The sequence below is a fragment of the Mustela nivalis genome (genome assembly GCF_964662115.1).
Source record: "Mustela nivalis genome assembly, chromosome: 17".
Taxonomy (NCBI): domain Eukaryota; kingdom Metazoa; phylum Chordata; class Mammalia; order Carnivora; family Mustelidae; genus Mustela; species Mustela nivalis.
Genome location: NC_139036.1, coordinates 26147258 through 26161331, shown reverse-complemented (window position 1 = coordinate 26161331; position 14074 = coordinate 26147258). Strand labels below are relative to the sequence as shown.

The window sequence follows — 14074 nt, the reverse complement described above, 5'->3', positions numbered from 1 at the left end:
TATTGTAGGCTGCACACAGGTCTGGTACTTTGCATATTAGAAGAGCTCACTGAAGCCTTACAACAACCTTATGAGATTAATAATTATTCTTGTTTTTCTGAAGAAGAAACTGAGGCTCGAAGACGTTAAGTGGCTGGCATCTGAAATTTTATAGATAGTATGCAGCCAGATCTGAACCCAATCTGTGTGATTCCAAAACCTGTGCTCTTTAAGCAAGTCTGCATTCCTTCATCTTAGTGATGCCAAGATAAGAGCAATAACAAATGAAATGTGGTTTTCTTTGGGTATAGATGTTTGGCACGAGGTGATTTCAGGGATACCCTATTTAAGGGGGCCTGGTGAGGACCCCTGTTGTGAATCTGAAGCCTCTTCGTGAAACTCTTCCCCACATATGAGAAACATACAAGGATATTTAGAGTCACACGTGTGTCCCACAAGGTACTTATTAATTACAAAGAGACAAACGATAAATTTACTGTGGAGAATCCTTGTGGACACTACGTCAACAAAACCATAAAAGTATAAATGATTCAGCAAATGTGGTAAAATACCAATATTTGTGCCATAAAGAAATTCTTTTCCTTTTATAGTGGAAAAAAAGAGGGGGGACAAAGGAGGATTTGTTGACATCAGTCAGCAGTGGAGCAGAGGAATAATTTCTATCTTTGATCTTCATCTGTGAAAGCTCAGATCCCACAAAGGTTTCTAAATGAAACATTTACCTTTTTAAGGGGTAGAGAATTATTGGGGAATCCTAGACTCTATATAAAGGAAGACTCCCAAAAGAAAGACATAAATAATAAAACTCCAGAATAATGGTTTTATACTGACCATAGACTACAGAGGTGGGAGTTGGTTGTCCTGACTTCTACAGTGCTTAATCAAGAGTATCAAATCATATTTATAAAGCATTTTTAAAATGCCTTACAGACTTCAAAGCTGTAAAGCTTCTCTGCATCTCTGAGCATTCATGCCCACATTTTGTGTATTCTTAGTCTAAGATAATTACCAATATGCCTACTTTTAAAAGAACTATTCTTCTAGTGAGAAGGAAATGGTGTCTGAAGAGCTTTTTGTTCAAAATGTCGGTGTTTGCATGATTTACAGTGTAATTAACCAGCCTTGCAGCACCAGCAAACTGGCTCCCCTCACGATTCATCATGTTCCCAGTGACTTCAGATCATCAACTCTGCTGGGAGGAAACCCCTCCTCCTTAGTGATGTAAAAATATTATGTCACCCCCATCGACAGAATGTGATCTATCCTTATATACCTATTGTTTTTCAGATCTAAGGGATTTTTTCCTTGATTATTTTTGACACTACCCTTGGTGCTAAATATCTAATTAAATACACACATACAAAATCTAATACTACTTAAGAAGAATGTTGTCATTCAATAGCTTATAATTTCTAGGACACATTTGTTAAGATATAATTGTGCAGCAAAAAGGCATAAAAGTCTAGTAGCCCAGAATCTAACGTAAGAATATCTATATGGATAAGTACATAATGAATATTATCATAAAAATGACTTTAAATCTCTACATTAAAAACTTATTAGCTCTCTAAAAACTTCAAAAGTGTTTACTTTTGGCCTAGTAATCCTACTTCTAAGAATTCACCCTAAATTTATACCTCCAACAATATGGAAATACGTGGGCACAAGGTCAATTATTGCTACACTGTTTGTATTTGCAAAATATTGGGAACCATCTAAATGCCCATGTAGAAAAGAGTGGTGGAATCAACTTTGGTACAAGCACACAGCAGAGCACCTATGTGAGAAAGAATGTGATACATGTCTGCAAACTGATATGGAATGATTTCCAGGGATATACTGTTTAATGAAAAAAGCAAAGAACAGAAGAATATAGTATGCTACCTTTTCTGTAAGGAAAAAAGGCGGGGGGAAGGGAAGTGAGAAAGTAGGCATGAGCTTGCTTTTTGGCCAAAAAGGAAAACAGCAAAGATAAACCAGAGACTAAGAGACTGGTTATTTACAGGAGGTGGGTGGGAATGTGGCTGAAAGGGTGAAGGGTGTGGATACTGAGAACAAGAAGTTGGAAAGTGATGTTTTTCCTGCATGTTACTTTTTGTACAGTTCTATCTTTTAGAGCCATGTTAATGATGCATATATTTAAAAAACACATATACACACACAACTAGGGGAAAATCCTAATAATGGAATATGAACAAATCAACCTAAGTTTTGAATGAATAATATAATGACACTGAAATGCAGGTGCGGTGGGAGGGAAGGGGAGATAACTCAAGCCAAATAACTTCAGAATATATATTTTTTAAACTATATACTCTCAGACTAAAGGAAAAAAAAAAAGAACTATAAAACCAACAGTGGTTGTTTTTTGTCTTTGTTTGTTTTTGGTAGCAATTCTAAAACTACTTTCTGTGTATTCTGGGGTTGGGTAAATAAGTAAAAATATAATAGACAATGGGATTCAAACTTCTCACTGAAAGAAAAGGGGTACAAATAGGAAGAGAGAGAAGAGTGGAATATATCCTATAGTACTGGATTAGAATTGGACAAGACAGTATGAACTCATGGCTTTTTTAAAAAAGATTTTATTTATTTATTTGACAGAGAGAGAGATCACAAGTAGGCAGAGAGGTAGGCTCCTCGCTGAGCAGAGAGCCGAATGCGGGGCTCGATCCCAGGACCCTGGGATCACGACCTGAGTTGAAGGCAGAGGTTTTAACCCACTGAGCAACCCAGGTGCCCCTGAACTCATGGCTTTTAATATAGATAGATATGGGTGTGTGTATATATGCATATAATTTTTATCCCGGTCTACTGAGAAAGTGCAGAAGCAATGATACCCCAGGAGCAATAAGCACACCTAGAACCCAGAACATGGTTTCTAAATTCCATTTGCTCTTTGGTGAATTGCCTGATTCCAGAGCTAGAGCTGGGAAAGAATAAGTTTAATGTCATATTATGCCTCATATTAAGCTGCTAAGTTAGCAAATGCTCGAAGAATGGTGGGATATGTCCAGATGATAAAGAGTCATACTGAGGGGCTCCTGGGTGGCTCAGTGGGTTAAAGCCTCTGCCTTTGGCTCAGGTCATGATCCCAGGGTCCTGTGATCAAGCTCGACATCAGGCTCTCTGCTCAGCAGGGAGCCTGCCCCCCCACCTACTTGTGATTTCTGTCTATCAAATAAATAAATAAAATCTTAAAAAAGGGGTGCCTGGGTGGCTCAGTGAGTGAGTTAAAGCCTCTGCCTTCGGCTCAGGTCATGATCCCAGGGTCCTGGGATCGAGCCCCACATCAGGCTCTCTGCTTAGTGGGGAGCCTGCTTCCCTCTCTCTCTCTGCCTGCCTCTCTGCCTACTTGTTCTCACTCTCTCTGTGTCAAATAAATAAATAAAATCTTTAAAAAAAATCTTAAAAAAAAAAGAGTCATACTGAAAGTCTCCTACCAGCCAAATCTGGGACAATTAAGCATAAAAATAAAAATGATAGTAATGCATTATAACCCATGGAATAAAATAAAAATATACAAACAGATAAATAAGAAATGTGTGAGAAGGGAAAGTAAGTCTTTACAGTAGAATGTCAGCTAATATATGTGCTGCCAAAGGGAACACTAGAATGTCAGCTAATAAATGTATAAGGAATGATGGGATTAGAAAAATCACTATTTGGCAGAATGCATGGGGTCTCAGTTGTTAAGCTTCTGCCTTAAGCTAAGGTCATGATCCTAGGGGCCTAGGATTGAGTCCCGTATTGTGCTCCCTGCTTGGCAGGAAATCTGCTTTTCCCACTCCCATTCCCCTGCTTGTATTCCCTTTCTTGCTGTGTCTCTCACTCTCTGTCAAATAAATAAATAAAATATTTTTTAAAAAAGAAAATCATGATTTGGCAACTATCATTGTAATAATTGAATCATTAGTGGATGATTTTTAGCTTTGCCAAGCTAGTGGGTGAAATTTGGATGAGAAACAGGATATATACATAGTCACAAAGTATGTTCTCACAAGATATTTATTAATTACAAAAAGAAAAGTAGTAAATTATATAGTGGTAAAATATGAATGGGAAATCTTGGTGAGAGGTGTACAAGAATACTTTTGTGCTGTTTTTATAATTTTTGGTAAGTTTGAGATTATATAAAATTTTTAATTATATAAAAATTAAAAGTTAAAAGGAAGTGGTATTTAAGGAGTTTCCTAAGCTACAGCAAGACAAAACTGTCATCGATGTATAGTGAGTTGATTCTGCCTGCCTCCTTAGCAGAATAGCTTATGAAAAGCCATCATTTGGGGATAAGGGAGTAGTGCGAGGTCAAAAACTCTATTAGATGTTTCCTGAACAAAATTAATTTTTTTTATTTTTTTAAAAGTTTTTACTATATTTTTAAAGTAGCCTCTACCTACACCTTACATGGGGCTTGAAATTACAACCCCAAGATCAAGAGTTGCATGGTCTACTAACTGAGCCAGCCAGACATCCTTAAAAGTATTTTGTTTTTAAAAAGATGTAAGTCTGTTCAAAGAGAGTTTTTTATAGCAATTTTTAAAACTCCCTGTTATGTACCAGGTACAAATTTATTTCTAGTTAGTTAGTAAAAAAAACCAAACAAACAAACAGTTGGATGAAGATTTCAATCCCAGGAGACCTAAGAATCAAAGATATCAAACAGTAAAGGAATGGAATAGTTTCTGTTCTCCTCCAAGATGGTAAATTTAAATAGAAATTTATGATTATTATGGCAGTTATAAAGTTTTCATGTGACTGATGCATAGTCATACTCCAAAACTGTTTTTTTCCTATTACATACTATTCTATTACATATTAGTAAATATAAGATCATTAAAAAGAACTGTCCTGGGACAGGGGACCCTGAGGGCCTGAGGAGCCCACTGCACTTCCAAATGGTTTGAACTTTGAGCCTCTTGTAGTCCTGAGGAACAATTTCACTTTCCTCAAGTTTATGACACCCGAAACTTCAACAGTTGGAGGTTTACGCACTTTGGGACCAGTCAACACTGTGCAGAGTTCAAAGTGCTAGGAGGCAAGAGATCCAAATGGCTTTCAATGGAAAGACAGAGACAAGTAAATTAAAGGAGAATTTAGAAGAATGGTTAGACAGCAATTACAAGATTTGGTGGAAATGCAGAGAGGAACTTGATACCGATGACTATGAAGAAACCAAAAAGGAAACTGCAGCAACTAAGTGAATTTAATGATTTACTGAAGAAAATTATGCCTGGAAATATGACTTTGGGAGATGAGCCAAGCTGAATGCAACTGGCTAACCAGGCCTTTTAAACCCCAGAGGTCATCAGATTACTTGAAAGAAACAAACAGGTCAGCTTCAGACAAGATTAGCAGAGATGGATAGAGATCTCGTGGTGGTAAAGCTGGAAAGAGGCCTCTACTCTCAACAGAAAGGGGGAGATACTAACAGCTCTCAGGACATGTGGAGGGAAGCTGAGTACAGATGGTGAGGCCTTCTTGTCAGCAAATGCAGCTGCTCTACTTGGCCAGTTTGAGAAAGTCTCTCCAGACCTTGGCTCTGGAGACAAGGTTCTTGCATTGGCAAGCTCTGAGGTTGAAAAAACAAAAAAGGGACATAGTGTGGAAGCTTGGTACATGGAGTACATTTTTGCTGCAAATGGCCATTTGTCTTCTAGGGATTTCGAATGATTGCAAGGAAACAGAAGATTCTTGAAATGCATTGGTACCCTAAGAAAAGGTGACAGAAAAATATACTCGTGGTTTCTGTTCATACCCTTCGTTATTGTGCTTTGTGTAGGGCTGTCTGTCTGAGTGATCCTAGACTTGTTGGGATTGGGGACCCATTAGGCCTTATTCCTTATGTCTTGGGGGTTTGAGAAAGAACAGAAAATAGTTTCTCTGCTTATGTTTATTAAGCCTCCTTGTTGGTTTTTGTTTTGTTTAAAGCCTCCTTGGTTTTTGTTTGTTCTTAAGATTTTATTTATTTGAGAAAGAGAGTGCTCTGTCCTGATATGCATGCAGTTCTTGATTTCATCAGAGCAACTGCAGGGAACCCAGCTTTGCAAAGATATGACACCAAAACCATGATCCACCTCATACTAGAAGGTGACAAAATTTCTTTTTTTTTTTTTTTAAAGATTTTATTTATTTATTTGAGAGAGAGACATGGAGAGAGAGCATGAGTGAGGAGAAGGGCAGAGAGAGAAGCAGACTCCCCATGGAGCTGGGAGCCCGATGCGGGACTCGATCTCGGGACTCCAGGATCATGACCTGAGCCGAAGGCAGTTGTCCAACCAACTGAGCCACCCAGGCATCCCAATTTCTTTCTTTTTTTTTTTTTTTTAAAGATTTTATTTTTAAGTAATCTCTACAGTCAATGTGGGGCTTGAATTTACAACCCCAAGATCAGGCTGTACTGACTAAGCCAGCTGGGCACCCCCTTTTTTTTTTAAACTCTTTTTTTTTTTAAAGAAGTTCACATAATTAAAAAAAGATTTATTTATTGGGGTGCCTGGGTGGCTCAGTCAATTAAGCATCTGCCTTCAGCTCTGGTCATTATCCCAGGGTCCTGGGATAGAGCCCCACATTGGGCTCCCTGCTCAGTGGGGAGCCTTCTTTTCCCTCTGCCTGCTGCCTCCCTGTTTGTGCATGCTCTCTCTCTGTTTCTTTCAAATGAATAAATCTTAAAAAGAAAGATTTATTTATTTGAGAGAGAGGGAGAGAGTGGGGGCCAGGGACAGAGGAGAGAGAGTCTTAGGCAGACTCTATGCTGAGCACAGAGCCCAACATGGGGCACAATCTCACAACCTCAAGATCAGGAACTGAGCCAAGGCCAAGAGTTGGACCTCCAACTGACTGTAAGACCCAGGCACCCCATCCCGTAAGTTCACATAATTTCTAACAGATGTTGAGTTTCACTGTGATGCCCTTAAAATTTTAAAATATTCTATGTTTCTAATAAAGGACATCTATGAAAAACCCCAGTAAATATCACACTCAATGGGGAAACACCTGAGAGCTTTCCCCCAAAGATCAGGAACAAGACAAGGATGTCCACTCTCACCACTGTTATTCAGAATATACTAGAAGTCCTAGCCACAGCAGTCAGATGACAAAAAGAAATAAAAAGTATCCAAACAGGTAAGGAAGAAGTAAAACTTTCACTATTTGCAGATGACATGATACCATACATAGGAAACCCCAGAAGACTCCACCAAAAAGCTACTAGAACTGATAAGTGAATTCAGTAAAGTCATAGGATATAAAATCAATGTACATAGATCAGTGGAACAGAATAGAGAGCCCAGAAATAGACCCTAAATTCTATGGTCAACGAATTTTTGACAAAGCAGGAAATAATGTCCAGTGAAAAAAAGACAGCCTCTTCAACAAATGGTGTTCGGAAAATTGGACAACCACATGCAGAAAAATGAAATTGGACCATTTCCTTACACCACACATGAAAATAGACTCAAAATGGATGAAGGACCTCAATGTGAGAAAGGAATCCATCAAAATCCTGGAGGAGAACACTGGCAGCAACCTCTTCGACCTCAGCCGCAACAACTTCTTATTAGGAACATCACCAAAGGCAAGGGAAGCAAGAGCAAAAATGAACTATTGGAACATCATCAAGATCAAAACCTTTTGCACAGCAAAGGAAACAGTCAACAAAACCAAAAGACAACTGACAGAATGGGAGAAGATATTTGCAAATGACATATCAGATAAAGGGCTAGTATCCAAAATCTATAAAGAGCTTAGCAAACTCAACACCCAAAGAACAAATAATCTAATCAAGAAACGGGCAGAGGACATGAACAGATATTTCTGCAAAGAAGACATCCAGATGGCCAACAGACACATGAAAAAGAGCTCCACATCACTTGGCATCAGGGAAATAAAAATCAAAACCACAATGAGATACCACCACACACCAATCAGAATGGCTAAAATTAACAAGTCAGGAAATGACAGACGCTGGCGAGGATGTGGAGAAAGGGGAACCCTCCTACACTGTTGGTGGGAATGGAAGCTGGAGCAGCCACTCTGGAAAACAGCACGGAGGTTCCTCAAAAAGTTGAAAATAGAGCTACTCTAAGACCTAGCAATTGCACTACTGGGTATCTACCCTAAAGATACAAACGTAGTGATCTGAAGGGGCACCTGTGCCAGATGTTTATAGCAGCAATGCCCACAATAGTCAAACTATGGAAAGAACCTAGATGTCCATCAACAGATGAATGGATAAAGAAGATATGGTGTATATATATACAATACTATGCAGCTATCAAAAGAAATGAAATCTTGACATTTTTGACAACGTGGATGGTACTAGAGGGTATTATGCTAAGCGAAATAAGTCAACCAGAGAAAGACAACTATCATATGATCTCCCTGATATGAGGAAGTTGAGATGCAACACGGGGGCTTGGGGGGTAGGAAAAGAATAAATGAAACAAAATGGGATTGGGAGGGAGACAAATTATAAGAGACTCTTAATCTCACAAAACAAACTGAGGGTTGCCAGGGGGAGGGGGGGTAGGAAGAGGGTGGTGGGGTTATGGACATTGGGGAGGGTATGTGCTATGGTGAGTGCTGTGAAGTGTGTAAACCTGGCGATTCACAGACCTGTACCCCTGGGGCTAATAATACATTATATGTTTATAAAATTTTTTAAAAAATTATAAAATAATAAAGTCAATGTACAGAAATCTGCTGCATATTCTATACACTAATAATGAAGCAGCAGAAAGAGAAATTAAGAAAACAATCCCATTTACACTTGCACCAAAAATAATAAGATACCTAGGAATATACCTAACCAAAGAGGTGAAAGACCTGTATTCTGAAACCTATAAAACATTGGTGAAAAAAACCTGAAGATGACACAAAGAAATGGAAAGCTATTCCATGCTTATGGACTGAATGAACACATATTGTTAAAATGTCTATACTACCCAAGGCAATCTATAGATTTAATGTAATCCCTATGAAAACACCAACACATTTTTCACAGAACTAGAACTAACAAACCTAAAATTTGTGGGGAACAACAAAAGACCCTGAATAGCTAGAGCAGTTAAAAAAAAAAAAAAGCAAAGCCAGAGGTGTCACAATTCTAGACGTCCAATTTATATTACAAAGTGGTAGTAATCAGTACAGTATGGTAGTGACACAAAAACGGACACATAGATCAGTGGAATAGAAAGCCCAGAAATAAACCTACAATTATATGACCAATTAATCTTCAACAAAGCAGGAAAGAATATCCAATGGGAAAAGATAGTCTCTTCAACAAATGGTGTTGGGAAAACTGATCAGCAGCATGCAAAAGAATGGAACTAGACTACTTTCTTACACCATGCACAAAAATAAACTCAAAATGGATTAAAGATCTACATGTGAGACCTGAAACCATAAAAACCTTAGAAGAGTGCACAGGCAGTAATGTCTCTGAGATTGATTGTAGCAACATTTTTCTAGATATGTCTCCTGAGGCAAATGACATATACAATAAAAGATTAGTATCTAAAATATATAAAGAACTTATACAACTCAACACCTGAAAAACAAGGAATCCAAATAAGAAATGGGCAGAAAACATGAACAGACATTTCTCCAAAGAAGACATCCAGATGGCCAACAGACACATGAAAAGATGTTCAATGTCACTCATCATCGGGGAAATGCAAATCAAAACCACCTTGAGATATCACCTCACACCTGTCAGAATGGCTAAAATCAAAACCAAAACAAGTGTTGGTGAGGATGTGGAGGAAAAAAAAAACCTTCTTGCACTGTTGTTGGGAAGTTCTTGCAACTGTTGTTGCACCAGCAAACTGGTGCAGCCACTCTGGAAAATAGTATGGGGGTTCCTCAAAAAATTAAAATAGAATTACCTACCCTAAAATCCTGTAATCACAGTACTGAGTATTTACCCCCCAAATACAAAAACATTAATTCAAAGAGATATATATACCTCTATGATTATAGGAGCATTATTTACAACAGCCAAAGTATGGCAGCAGCTCAGCTGTCCATTGATAGATGAATGGATAAAGATGCTGGGATGGTAACAAATACAATGGCATATTATGCACCCATGAAAAAGAATGAAATCTTGACATTGGCAACAACATGGATGGAACTAGAGAATATAATGCTAAGTGAAATAAGTCCATAAGAGAAAGTCAAATACCATATGATTTCACTCATATGTGGAATTCAAGAAACAAAACAAATGAGCAAATAGAAACAGACTCTTAACTATAGAGAACAAACTGTTGATTACCAGAGAGGAAGTGGGTAGTGGGATGGGTGAAATAGGCGATAGAAATCAAGGAGTGTACTTGTCGTGATGAGCACTGGCTTATCTATGGATTTATTGAACTGCTATATTGTACATCTGAAACAAATATAACACTGTATGTTAACTATATTATTTTTAAAAAATAAATAAATAAAATATTCTATCTTCCTCCATAGGCTTGCTGCTATGGTACCCTGTGGTGCCTTGGGACACAGTTTGAGAACTATGGATCTAACACAGAATTATTTTCAGGGACAATTATTTTGAGGGACAAAACTCTTGAGGAAAAATAAAACCCAGTTCTCATATTTTATATTACTTAGTGTGAATGTTAACAAATTGTATATGAAGTTAGTATTTTTATTCGTTTATTTACTTATATTTTTTAAAAGATTTTATTCATTTATTTATATATATTTATTTATTTACAAGTGCACCTGTGCATGAGCAGAGGGAGGAGCAGAGGGAGAGGGAGAAGCAGACTCCCTGCTGAGCCTGAGGGTTGGGGCTGCGGGGGTGCCCGGGGGTGGGGGGAGTGGTGGGCGGGGCGCGGCTTGATTCTGGAACCGGGGATCATGACCTGAGCTGAAGGCAGACACTTAACCAACTGAGCCACCCAGGTGCCCTGACATTCCTTTGTGGTTAAAGTCTGATGTGGTTCCCTGAAATTAAGATGTTTTTTAACTTTTTTGAACACATTATTATAGAAAATATCTTGTTTGTATTGCATTTGAGTTTTGTCTTGAGGAGGATAGGAAGCAAACATTTATCTCCTAATTGTGTACAAAAAAGAAAAAATGAGACACAGAAGAAGAGTTAAGCATCACGCAGTAAAAAATTAGAAGGCATCACCTACTTATCTGTATTATAAAAAATGATGTTAGGATCTTAGTCTCTAACCATCATAGTTCTTTTCACAATAAGGTGATGATATGAAACAATCAATAAAATTTTAAATGCCCATTTTTATAATGATTTTTCTATTAAACTCAGTATATGTGGGTTTTTTTGCTCAATAATTTAACTCTTGATTCTGACTATGCTGACATAGTCAAAGTAACACCAGCCTTGGGTATCTCATGAATGATGTGACTGACGTATGCTTAATGACAGAGGAGCAAAATGTTCACTGTTAGATCACTCCTAGAGCCATGATAATGAGTTTACTTTGATTAGTGTGACATCAGAGTGTATTAATAGCATGAAGAACCAAGGAAGTTTCGCTTCACTGGGCTATCATCATTTTGATGGCAGATTGACCCAACAAGCCTGGGATTCCCAGAGCACTGAGTAAAAGCACTCCGAAGCATCTTCACAAAGCTATTCTGCAGCCCAGACTGAGATCTTCCTTGGGGCCTCCTTTATTCTAATTATGGAGAAATTATAGAACCTTGCCTTCGACAGCCACTTAGCTCCATGTCGCCCCTTTCTTTTCACTGTTCAGTTTGAGTACCAGGGATTCTTTAGGATAGAAAGAAAGGCATTTCCCTGGGTCCTTGGGGAAAGCAGGGAAATCTAAAATAATCCCATGGAGAAGTGATCTTTTATAGATTCAAATGCTAGACCTATTGTTGTTCAAGTGTCTTGAACAATTGTCTCAGGACTGAGCCATAGTTCCCCATCCAAAGTTTCATTTAAATCATGATGAATTGGTTGCAGAAAGAGGATGGAGAGGAATGTGAAAGGGTTAGTAGAACAAAGAACCATAAATCATCTCTGGTGCAGTGAGCCCCTATCATTCAGCCTGTGGGCTTCTTGTCAGAGGAGCTACAGGGAGAAAGAGAAGAGGGATAGGGTCTTCCCACTGTGGGGCGGCAGTGTCCCCCAAACCGGGAGAGCCACTTGCTCCCAACCAAATCCTTCCTGAGGTTATTCATTTATTCATTTAGGGAATGTATGATAGGGACAAGGACATCTCCACTGTGTAGTATGTACTGTAGTCCAAGCACTCATGCTAGATGCTATTGGAGTGGGAGGTGGAAGGGAGGGGGGACGTAGGATCGAGATGGATAAGATACAGGACCTGTCTTAGATTTATTAGACATGTCTATGGCAAGGACTCTGTCCAGCCCTTAGCATAAACACTGGTCTGTAATGAGGGTGTGCCTCCCTTTGTAAAACAGATGGATTTCTGAGCCTCGTTAAAGTCAATTTCCATCCAGCGATTCTCCTCTACATTCTCCATAAAGCTGTCCGTATTCCTCTCGGTTGGAATTCGTTTCCTCCTCCCTCTCACATTCCTGTCATCCTCTCTTTGCGTACATACCGTATCTCCGTCAGCAGGCCTTTTGGAGGTCACCGTCCTAGGGCAGAAAGTAGAAAGAGCCTGGGCTTGGAGCCAAACAGGCTCAAAATAGAATCCTGGCTCCACGACTTATCGGCCGCATGCAATCTGGGTTAGTTTCTCAACCTCTCTAAGACTCACTTACTCCTCTGTAAAATGGGAATAAAACTAGTTCCTATGTTTAGAACTTTGTGACGATGAAACAAGATATGGTGTGTCGCTATTTAGAAAAGTGCCTGGAATATAATAGGAAGCATTTGGGAGCAGTTTGTCATTACTGTTAGGTGCTTCACAGGTGAGGACACCAAAGCTCATGAAGCTTCGATAACATAGCTGCATTATAATGGGGAGGAAGTATGGCCCTGCTCTCTCACATTCCTTTCTTGCCATTTACAATGTAGACAACCCTGAGGCAAATCATTTCATTTTTCTTAGCCTTCCTTTCTTTGTGTGTGCGGTGACGACAATGGTGACTTCAAACATCCGTCCCACTGCTTATATTATGAGGATTAAAGGAGATGATGGATGTGAAGAGCTTGGCACATGGGATGCTCTCAGAAAATTGAAAGCCACTATTTTTCACCAAAAGTCACCCAGATGACAAGTGGCGGGACCTGGATTTAAATGCAATGAGTTGGACTCCACCAACCTTGGGCTTTTCATTAGAAAAACTCACTACCAGCTCCCTCGCTGTCTGAGCTAGAATTCTAAAGAATTAACAGATGCAATGAACATTTAGAAGGCTTTTCTCAAGTGCAATAAAATGGGTTTATATTCCTCTTTTGATGACTGCTTTACCTTATTTCACAAATAGGTATTCACACACCCATAATCTTGAACTAGGCTTTCCTGTCCTGATCAACTATATATATGTCTTATCTATATATATGCATATACACATAAATTATATATATATATATATGTGTGTGTGTGTGTGTGTGTGTGTGTGTGTGTGTGTATTTAATATAGTTTTTTCCCCCCAAACTCATAGAATAGCCAGCATCTCAAAGGAACATACTGCTGACTTCCCAACTCACAGAAACCTTCAAAACACTTACCTTTAAAAGAAACCATCATCCCAGGGAAAGCATTACAGGGATTCTCTTGTGAGGAGGACTAGGATTAAAACTCAAGCATGTGAGGGTGTCTGGGTGGCTCAGTAGGTTAAAGCCTCCGCCTTCTGCTCGGGTCATGATCCCAGGGTCCTGGAATCGAGTTCCGAGTCGGGCTCTCTGCTCGGCAGGGAGCCTGCTTCTCTGTCTTTCTCCCACTGCCTCTCTGCCTGCTTGTGATCTCTGTCTGTCAAATAAATAAATAAATTCTTTAAAACCACAAAACAAAAAACCTCAAGCATGTGGAATGAAATCCAAACAAAAAGGAAAAGCAAGGACTTGCCTTCTTCTTCCCAGAGAGCCCTGCCTTGCAATACTGCCCCTCCCTGTCCCCAGGAGGGGCGAGAGCCCAGCCAAGGGTCAAGGAGTGGTGACCAGGTT

At 39.1% G+C, this 14074-nt stretch overlaps 1 pseudogene across 1 annotated transcript; it reads left to right on the top strand.

The window, feature by feature from the left end:
* The first annotated feature begins 5036 nt into the window (after positions 1 to 5036).
* Positions 5037 to 5673, top strand: LOC309852237 (protein LZIC pseudogene; annotated as a pseudogene). Its single transcript has one exon. The product of its transcript is annotated as a protein LZIC pseudogene (transcript).
* The last annotated feature ends 8401 nt before the right edge of the window (positions 5674 to 14074 follow it).